The sequence below is a fragment of the Cherax quadricarinatus genome, unplaced genomic scaffold (assembly GCF_038502225.1).
Source record: "Cherax quadricarinatus isolate ZL_2023a unplaced genomic scaffold, ASM3850222v1 Contig1145, whole genome shotgun sequence".
NCBI classification, from domain to species: Eukaryota; Metazoa; Arthropoda; class Malacostraca; order Decapoda; family Parastacidae; genus Cherax; species Cherax quadricarinatus.
Window position 1 is genome coordinate 56,987 of NW_027196171.1, and position 11,392 is coordinate 68,378.

Consider the following 11,392-nt stretch of genomic DNA (forward strand, 5'->3'; position numbering starts at 1 on the left):
AGAAATATTACATATCTCGCTATTGTAAAAAGTTCTTAACTGTATAAAGCAGAACATAATTAAACACACAATCTGGAATATCAAACCTGCATACATACAAGTTGTTATTGTAGCCTTGAACCGCGTTTCCTGACGCTATAAATTAACCTAAATACTGTAAGTTTGCCATGAAAAGCTAACACTTAACAAGGATTATTGAGATAAATTTATAGACACTTCATGTATGAGTACAAAAATATACGGTAATGTCCCAGGGCTGTTACTTGATACAATGAGATGATTATTGAGTGAGAAGTTAGCACATTAAGGTGCCTGCTTAATTGAAGCAAAATTCTAACCTCATAAGTTTGGTATATTGTAAAACAGTTCAATATTAGTATGAATACGGGCAGTAATCGTATTATTTGAATGATTATGAAGTGTGGGGTATCAGGGTACTTAAATGATTATGAAATATGTAGTCATAATATATGAGTGTTGGTGATCTGTCGCTCTTGTTCCATGAGTGAAAGTAAGGTCTATAGAGTTATGTTATTTGAGTGTTTGTAATGTGTGTAGTAGCATGTATGATTTTGATGTGTGTCGATCATGATTAATGAGGGATTGTGAGGCATGTTGTATCATGGTACTTGAGTAATTGTGATCTGTGGTATGTTATTTGAATGACTGTGATGTGTGTGTGTTACAGTACATGAGTAACATTGATGTGCTTGATATCATGCTAGTTGAGCGATTGTGAGGTGCGTGGTACCACGTTATTTAAGGAATTTGTGTGTGTGTGTGTGTATGTGTGAGGGATATATAATGATACTTAAGTGGTTATGATTAATATGGTATTACACTCTACAGTGAGGAGTGTAGCATTTTATACGTCTGATTATACAGTGTGGTATCATGTTATGTGATTTGTATAGTGTGTTGTGTTACGTAATATGATTGCGACTTCATTACTAATCATTTGAGTGTCTCATGGTTCGACTTGATTTATCAAGTCTTTCATCGCCGGTACTTCTACGTACTTATCAGTAGAACAATTACGGAGAATTTATAAGCTAGTTTCTCGGAGTTATCACCTACTTATTAAAACTTGTCATTTTTTCTTTCTTTGATGCAGCTCAAGTTCTGAACTTGCGTTTGCCAGTTAGTTGACTCTATTTTTATGGTTCTCACCTTAGGAGATATTTTTGTATAGAGCTTCTGATAGTTGTTGTATTCTTTTTCTCAAGTTTCTGTTGCGCGTTTCCCATGCACTTCCTTATTGAGATTTTTAGAGACATTGGTGCCTTAAAACTGTATAATTTGCGTTATCCTTATTTCTTTTAGTGAAAGTAAAATGAGTGTTCTTAATACCACTTTCCCGATATCTTTATTCGCTGAACTGAGCATTCCATTGTATTTATATCAGAAAACACAAAACTTCATTTGTACCTCAACTATGTATCAATTTCTTGGACTCTCGCACAACTTTTCGTTTTTTTCCAGTATTACCTGCGGCAGGTAACACAGCGTTAACATAATTATCACGTGCTCTTGGGGGCGTTCCATACTCAGTTTTCTTCGTATCCGATTAACTGGGAGAGAAAACCTCTTCACCACTTTTCGGCTCCTCAGCATGTTGTTTTGATGAATTATTATATTTACGAAGAAGCGCTTAACCCTTAGGGGTAATACAGAGCCTGGAGGTATCGGAGGCAATCAGGTTCTAATCCAAGAGAGGAAAGGATTAGTCCAATTCCACGCATCAAGAGCCCCTCAATAGTATCAGTTAATCTCGCTTCTGGTGATGCTGTAGTTGTTGTAAAAAGAACTACAATGCTGAATCAAAAACTTTTGTTCTCCACATCACTAAGCTACTGCAGTCGTCCAAGATCTACCAGTCTGTGTTGTCGTGATTGAGATCCTCTGGCAATGTCATTTAAACCCAGGCTCTGTTTGCTACCTTATAATTTTTGTTTGATATTAAAGAATGTGCTAAATTGTTAGTTTACTGCATATTTCGTCGATTCAGTGCGGTTTCAAGAATTTTCTGATATATCTCAGTTTTTAGCTAAAATATGCCTATAAATTGTTAAAAGAATAGTCAAAGTTTACTACATGAAATAAAATATGATTTGACTTACCTTTTCCCATAATATGTAACTGTAGCAGCAATTTCTGCTGCAACAATTGCATTTTGTGGTGGTAAACAACAGCCACATAGGTCTTGAAGTCTTCTAGGGCAATCGTTTCAGTTATGGGATCCTCATATGCCATTTCTCATTATACGGTGACCTCTGGAAATAACCGAGTCTGATTACATCAAATTAGCTGAATTACCGAATGCGATGAATCTTCATATACTGTTTTAATTAAATGGTAAGTTTAGCATGAAATCATTTCATATTTCTTGAAAGTTTCAGCCTTGGAAATTCATGGCAAATTTGAAGGGTTGAAGGTTATGGGTGAGGGTTTGATTATATTAAGATTTTGGAAGGGAGTGTGACAGTGCTAGGAATGTAATGGGGTTGCGAGTCAGGACGAGCTGGAGTGTAGTTAACTTAGGTGGGGGGGGGGGGTGATGGGCTTGGAGTGTGGTTGAATCAGAGGAGTTGTGGAGTTGGAGGTTTAGCTGGAACCGAGGTGTGGTAAATTGGGGAGATACGAGGTTTGGGGTTTGCCTGAGGTGTAGTTGAGTGGGGGTATATTGGTGGTAAAGGGCGAGAGTTGTGTGTGGATTTTGAAGGTGATGGTGTGTACCTTGATGGCATGAGAGGGAAGTGTGGGAGTGATCGGTCGTTGCAAGACATACTCTCATAGGATGAGAAGGAAGTGTGGGAGTGACTGGGTGTGTGTTGCAAGGCAAAACACTTTGGTCGATAAAGAATTTTCCTGATCCAAACATTATTTTTTTTTCTGAAGCAATGTTTTATTGATTCTCTAATGGGTTTATCAAAAGATTTATCAGTGGTTTATGGCGAGACAGGGTTTTGACCAAGGTTTCTCCTCTCGTTTTTAACTTAATGCAATATTTGCCATTGTCCATTTCCCTGCTGATTTACTTTACCATATTTAGACGTAGTTCTGAAAAACTCATGGGTGGATAACTTAGTATATTCTTTTCAACCCACAGGGTGACGTATCATCTGGTATTATCGTTTTTTAATGTAAATACTTTTAATTCTATAATAACCTAGTAACTTAATATGTCTGGTATCTTATTAATGGAAATATGATGCCAAACCTATTACGCAAATAATATATTTGCTTGCAGCAGATAATTCAAAACTAGATAGAGATCTGAGGCCTAGTTCTTAGGCTTTTTCTTTTTGTATCTATATGCTCTTCCTCTACCATTCACAGGAAGGAAGGATATGGCGTGAACAACACATTAGCCTCTTCGGTGGCAAAATCTAAATCTTTGTTAGGGAAATGGACACAGATACAACTAATGTGACATTTTATTGTAGCAACGTTTCGCTCTCCTGCAGCTTTGTCAAGCTTGGCATTCTGTCGGTAATTCTACCATTATTCAAAATTTTTACTTCTTGAGTGATTAAAACGGATTTCCTTTCAACATGTTGAGATTCACTTCGTTAAATTTTAAATTTCTACTGAATGAATACAGTTTGGATCTTCCTAAATAATAACTCGCGTATTACCTACTTTGATCTGATTATTTCATCATCACCTTTGACTCTTCGTATTTTGCTATTGTTTTAGCAGAATTTTTATAAACGTGGTTAGGAGATTTTGGTTCCTATTTGCTCTTGTTTACAATTCACTTTGCTCTCGTTACATTAGTATATTAACTTATAATTTGTTTGAATCCATGATAATTTTCTGAGTTGGAATGATTTCTATAGTGGCTCAAAAAAAATCTTTGGATCTATGACTTCATAGAGCGTGATAATGTGACAAAAACTAGTTTTATTCCAGACTAGCTCTACTATTGACGGAGTGTAGTTACGGCATTAATCTGTTGATGCAAAACAATTATAACATTTAACAGTTTGACGATACGTGTGTGTTGGTTCCAGCCTCAGACGTCATACTTTTCCTCTTAGTCTAATCTGCGTAATGTTTTTTCATATTAATTGCCCCTCATCGTAAAGAGATCATTTTCTTCTCTCTATCGTGTGTTGTTGAATAGTGAGCTATATACATGTACTCATGTGAGTCTCTCGTCTTTGGTGGATTTTTTTTGGTTGATTATATTGCAACAAATTTGTGTTTGCATTACAGTCTCACCCAACATGTAGTTATATCTGTCTGAATTACAGTTTTGTTTAATAAACTATAAACACATTGACAATAAGTTCAATGTTGAGTACACCTACGCAGTAGTTCGTAGATGGAACGCAGAGAGTGCTTGGCTCATGTTGAGTAGGTCCACAGAGTATTGTAAATGGAGCACAGGTGGGCTGGGTTCTTGCTGAGTAGACTTACACAGGGTATCGTTGGTAGGATAGTAGGTGTACGGGGGCTCTTGAGTAAGCTTACTCATATCGTAGATGGGAGAATAATAAGCTTACACAGCGGAGCACAAAGGGGTGCTGATCTACTGTTGAGTAAAAATAGGTGGAACAAAAGTCGGGCTTAGGTCACTGAAGTTGAACCTGCACATGACCACTTAGGGATTCAGAATATAAGGAGTGGGAGTTGTCACGGTTGCTTTTATGCCGATGACATTACTTTCTTTTGAGCGTCCGAGAAGTTGCAAAATATAGCGCATGAATTTGAGAGTGTATGTAAATGAAGAAATCTTAAGAAAAATTGTGAAAGAGCAAGCTAATGAGATTATCAAAAAATATAGGAAATGAGAGATTTTATATTAGATAAGAGGGAGGGAGTATGGATAAAGTTAATGTCTTCAAATATTTGAAAGTGGACTTGTTAGGAGATGGTTGTATGAGGGATGAGGTGGACACAGAATTTCCAAAGGCAAACAGGTGGGTGGTGCGTGGGTTTTGAATGTTGTAGTGCTGAGGAGGCTGGAAACAGTAAAGATGTCGTGTTTTGGGGCAACGTGTGGTGAAAAGAAAATTTCAGAGAATTTGGAGTTTGTGATTAGATGGTGTGGAGTCACGAAAAATATTAGTTAGAGGGTGAGGAAGGGTTATTGATGTGGTTTGGACATTTAGAGAGGGTAGAGAAAAATAGAAGGACTAGGAGAGCGTATGAATCTGGGTTGGACAGGAGGGATAGCGATCGTCGTAGGAAAGCTTGCTTGGAGGTATGGGGTGTAAAGGAGATACTTTTTTAACCCTAGGGGCTTGGACATGCAACAGGTTTGGAGAAGCCAGATATATATTCTTGAAAATCCGAGAAAATGAAGCTAATGCACAATTGTTATAGATTCAATCACACACTGAATTTCTTCATGATAAAGATGATATGCGAGCCATGAAAAGTACTCTGAAGGAAAATGTAGAATACAACTTTGGTACATCTGTGTCTAGCATTAGGAATAATGAGGAGAGAAGTAAATAATGAAACTGAATGTTATAGGAATACAGTTAGAAGCCTGAGTAGATTTATAACCAACTATGATAACATGAACGTATATCAGTACGTTGATGGAGTAACTCGCAATGTGAACGACTGACGTTGTAGTAGCCCAGCTTAGACTTCATTACAAGCACTTCTGGCAGTTTGACAGACCCTCTATGGCAACTCTCTTGAACATTATCCGTTCACAGGATGGATATGGGGTGCGCAATAAGCTAGCCGCATCTGTGGCAAACTCTGAGTCTAAACTGAAATAGAAGATGCAATAGCAGCGACACTAGTGTTTGTTGACAATATAAGATCCTGTTTCCTATTGCAGCAAAAAGAGCTGCTAGTTTCCAATTGATGTTGTTTTGTCATACCTCTGACCATCTCAGTCTCTCGTGACATGTCCCGTGGTACCTCACCAACCTCCTATGGGACATTAAGGTTACACAAAACAGGTTTTCAAAGCCTCTTCACTAAGAAATTCACTTACTCTAAGACTCTAATAGAAAATAATCATATTATTGTGAACATCCTCACTTCTTTGTGACACGGAAACTGGAGAAAGCAGACATAATAGAGAGATATAGGGGTTTGGAGAGAAAGAGGAAAGAGAGAGAGCTGATGCAGGTAACAGCTCTTGGATTGTATATAAAATTAGGAACCCTAAACCTAACCTTGTAAAACTCTGTGTAAAGAGAGAGAGAGAGAGAGAGAGAGAGAGAGAGAGAGAGAGAGAGAGGGAGAGGGAGGGAGGGAGGAAGAAGGAGAGGGAGAGGAAGGAAGAGGAAGGAAGAGGAAGAAAGGTGTTCAGGTGATACCTTCTTTACACTCCTCCACGGTATCTCCTCTACACACGCACACACACACACACACACACACACACACACACACACACACACACACACACACACACACACACACACACACACACACACACACACACACACACACCCCAATCTGCCTAATTGGCCGCACCTCAGCACCTGAAGCTGCAAGCAGGTACGAAATATTTTTCATGCATTTTTTTTCCTCGACAATTTTATATAATTTTTCCTTCATCTCTTGTTTATTTTTAGCAAATTTACTTTAAAACTTAAAACTATTTATTCTCTTTGATGCTGCCAAATGTTTCATGTATATTTTCCACTGTTTTAATAATAATAATAATAATAATAATAATATTATTATTTACCCCAGATGGTTAATTCATCAGGATAGCACAATAAAGCCAAGTAGTGTGACTTGTTTTAACTAAAGTTCTTTGGTGCTCCTATCTAGGATGTCATTCGCAACTGCCTACTAATTCCCGAGTATCTACTTAACCACTAGATGAAGAGAGGCAAAAAATGTGAGGAGATTTAACCCTCTTCCTTGTCTAGCCTTGGAATCGATCCTATGTTCCTTCGGTTCTGAGCTAAATGAGCTTTGTCATTACTCATGCCAAAATAGCCCTTACGTTTTTGCTGATGTAATTTCCATTGACCCCACTATCACTCTCATTTTTCTTAAATATTATTACTACTGAAAATAAATGGTATAAAATACCGACACAATGGAAACATAAACACATATGCATTTAATATGATCCTTTATTGACAATGTTTCGCCCACACAGTGGGCTTTTTCAAGTCACCCCAGGTAGATCTGTTTGTGACTTGAAAAAGCCCACTGTGTGGGCGTAACGTTGTCAGTAAAGGAGCACATTAAACTGCATATGTGTTTGTTTCCATTATTACTGCTCTTGTTATTATGACCACTGTTAGGAATATTTCTACTCGTGGAGCTAGTAATATTAACCATGGTTCGAAAACTTTATAGCAACATTTGCAACCGGAGGCTGCACAGGCTTGAATGCAAGTTGAAACTTCCATAATTAATGTTATACCTGTTGAAATGAAAATCCCTCGCGATCCTCCCTGGCTCTCGTGTCATTCTCTGTGGGCAGAGAGGATTTGGTAGCAGTTAATTCTCATTTAGTATAATCAAGAAGGCAAGGATTTATTCCGCCTCTGGGGCTGGAAATTACTTAAGAATCTTTAATTTTTTTATGATATGAAGATAAATGTAGAAGTTTTGGTTTATTCTGAAGGTTTAAATCGAGCGTCTTTGAAGTGTGTCAAAGGAAATGAAAGCCTTTGACGAAGCGGTGTATGCAAAATACTGGCCTCGTACGCACTTGTTGTATGATGCTAGGGTTTCTAATGAGCAGACAGCCGTCTACACACTACTTTAGTTAATAAAGTACTACTGAGTGATAATATGCAGCGTATTTTAAAGACCGATGCCAATATCCCCTAGATGTTGAAACCCCAGAAGAAAGAAGAAGAAAAATGTATTTGTAACAACGTAAAAATGGAAAGTATCGTTTTAGCCTCGATGGTGGTACTGTATACATTAGCTAACTTGTTTATTTATGTGCACATTTAACATTAGTTGAAGGTAAAGGTTTTATCTTAATACTGTTAGCACGGCATATCTACCCAAGTATTCTGTTCTGTCTATTTTCCATATTATGTAATATATAAGGAGGATAAAAACGATTCCATAGCGTTGGTATCACTGATAGCGTAATTTTTTAGTTTCTCGGCATCCTCTTGGCTACCCAGATCTTTTTTAATAAATCTTTGAAAATTGCAAGAACAAATGAAAGAAATAGAAATGACGGAACTAAAACAAAATGTAATGTTTTTAAACTCCTTTTTTTATATCATTTTAACACAAAGGAGGTCATATGCTTGTATCCTAAGCTGGGAGGCGGCAATGTTTTGAAGCCAGCAACATGAAGTACGCGAGAGGAATAGACATCCGATTGTTGACATTAACACTGAAGTGGTAATATGGTTGCTACAGCTACACACACACACACATACACATACGTGGGAGGTGACAGAGTGGGGGCCTGTGACGAGTGGGGTTCCACAGAGGTCAGTCCTAGGACCGGTGCTGTTTCTGGTATTAGTGAACGACATGACTGAAGGAATAGACTCCGAAGTGTCCCTGTTTGCAGATGATGTGAAGTTGATGAGAAGAATTCAATCGGACGAGGACCAGGCAGAACTACAAAGGTACCTTGACAGGCTGTAGGCCTCGTCCAGTAATTGGCTCCTGGAGTTCAACCCCACCAAGTGCAAAGTCATGAAGATTGGGGAAGGGCAAAGAAGACTGCAGACGGAGTACAGTCTAGGGGGCCCAAAGACTACAAATCTCACTCAAAGAAAAGGATCTTGGGGTGCAAATAACACCAGACCCATCTTCTGAGGCGCACATCAACCAAATAACTGCTGCAGCATATGGGCGCCTAGCAAACCTAAGAACAGCATTCCGCCATCTTAATAAGGAACAAGGGGACACAGTTGGAAGTTGAAGACTCAGATGAATCACACGGATGTTAGGAAGTATTTCTTCAGCCACAGAGTAGTCAGGAAGTGGAATAGTTTGGGAAGCGATGTAGTTTAGGCAGGATCCGTTCATAGCTTTAAGCAGAGGTATGATAAAGCGCATGGTTCAAGGAGAGTGACCCAGGAGCAGCCAGAGAAGAGGCGGGGCCAGGAGCTATGACTCGACCCCTGCAACCACAACTAGGTGAGTACACACACAGTTCCACACAACAGATTAGTGTAAAAGTAGAGGAGCAGGCCATACCACGTTGAACGCACCGCTTCTCGTCCAATCAGCGAAGTTAAGCAACATTGGGTTTGGTTAGTACTTGGATGGGTGACCGCCTGGGAACACCAAATGCTGTTAGCATAAATTTTTTGAGGCCTGCTCACAAACCGGGCCGCGGGGGCGTTGACCCCCGGAACTCTCTCCAGGTAAACTCCTGGCAGGAGTAACAGGAAAAGCAGTGCAGTGGATCAGAGAATACTTGACAGGAAGGACACAACGAGTTATTGTACACGAATACGGGTCAGAGCGGGCGCCTATGATGAGCGGAGTTCTGCAGGGGTCAGTCTTAGGGCCTGTGCTATTTCTGGTTTTTGTGATTGAAATGACGTTCGGAAGGGATGGATTCAGAAGTATCCCTGTTTGTAGACGATGTGAAGCTAATACGAAGAATTCAAACAAATAAGGATCAGGTAGCACTACAAAGGGATCTGAGCAGCCTGCAAGCATGGTCTAGCAAATGGATGGGGAAAGTCAAAGAAGACCACAGATAGAGTACAGGCTAGGAGGCCAAAGACTGAAAATCTCCCACAAGGAAAAGGATCTTAGGGTGAGTATAATACCGAGCACATCTGAGGCGCACAGCAACCAAATAACTGATGCAGCCTAAGGGCGCCTGCCAAATCTAAGAATAGTGGTTTAACACTTTAGTAAGGAATCATTCAAGACTCTGTACACCGTCTACGTCAGGCCCATATTTAAGTATGCAGCAAGAGTATGGAATCTTGACCTGGTCAAGCACGTCAAGAAATTAGAGAAAGCTCAAAGGTTTTCAACAAAACTAGTTCCAGAGCTGAACTGAAGGAGGTTAATGGAAATGGACCTGGCGACACTAGAGGACATGAGGGATGGGAGGGAGGGACATGATAACGCTTTATGAAATGCTGACAGGAATTGACAAGGTGGATAGGGACAAGATGTTTCAAAAAGGCTAGACTAGAAACTGTGACTCGACACCTGAAAAAATAAATATAAGTACAAATAGAAAAGCACACACACACACACACACACACACACACACACACACACACACACACACACACACACACACACACACACACACACACACACACACACAGGAGAGAGAAGGGTGGGTAGACTGCATCTTCTTGGACTGTAAGAAGGTTTTGATGAATGGTTTGAAAAACCGACAAGTTGAAGATTGAGACACTTATGCAGCATACGGGAATCTTTATTCAGGAAACGTTTCGCTACACAGTGGCTTCATCAGTCCAATACAAAGAGGAAGGCGTAAGGAGAGGAGGATAATGAGGTAATCAGTCCCTCAGCCTGGAGTCGATGTGTTCAGTCCATCAATCTTGTAGAATGTACAGCATAGGGCAGTAGACGTGGCTTATATACTGTAGTGAGGTGAGGTGAAGCAGGTGGAGGCGGGGTCATAGTGGTACCATCCACTAGTCGAAGTAGGTCTTCGTCCAAAGGTTGAACAAGTGTTGAAGAATTCTTTGTAACAAGATCCCATGATGCTGCAGTGTCTGACAGTTGTGATGAATGGTTTGAAAAACCGACAAGTTGAAGATTGAGACACTTATGCAGCATATGGGAATCTTTATTCAGGAAACGTTTCGCCACACAGTGGCTTCATCAGTCCAATACAAAGAGGAAGGCGTAAGGAGAGGAGGAGAATGAGGTAATCAGTCCCTCAGCCTGGAGTCGATGTGTTCAGTCCATCAATCTTGTAGAATGTACAGCATAGGGCCGTAGACGTGGCTTATATACTGTAGTGAGGTGAGGTGAAGCAGGCGGAGGCGGGGTCATAGTGGTACCATCCACTAGTCGAAGTAGGTCTTCGTCCAAAGGTTGAACAAGTGTTGAAGAATTCTTTGTAACAAGATCCCATGATGCTGCAGTGTCTGACAGTTGTGATGAATGATTTGAAAAACCGACAAGTTGAAGATTGAGACACTTATGCAGCATATGGGAATCTTTATTGATGGACTGAACACATCGAGTCCAGGCTGAGGGACTGATTACCTCATTCTCCTCCTCTCCTTACGCCTTCCTCTTTGTATTGGACTGATGAAGCCACTGTGTGGCGAAACGTTTCCTGAATAAAGATTCCCATATACTGCATATGTGTCTCAATCTTCAAGAAGATTTTCGGCACAGTACCACACAAGAAACTGGTTGAAAAGCTAGAGAAGGCAGAAATATCAGGGAAAGTACTGCATTTGATCTGAGAATACCTGACAGGAAGGAAACGTGTGCTGGCACGAGACGAGGTGTCAGAGTG

The 11,392-nt window shown here is 39.9% G+C and overlaps 1 pseudogene; it reads left to right on the forward strand.

Moving 5' to 3' along the window:
* Positions 1–9,102: 9,102 nt before the first annotated feature.
* LOC128687726 (5S ribosomal RNA) lies at positions 9,103–9,222 on the forward strand (annotated as a pseudogene).
* Positions 9,223–11,392: the final 2,170 nt, after the last annotated feature.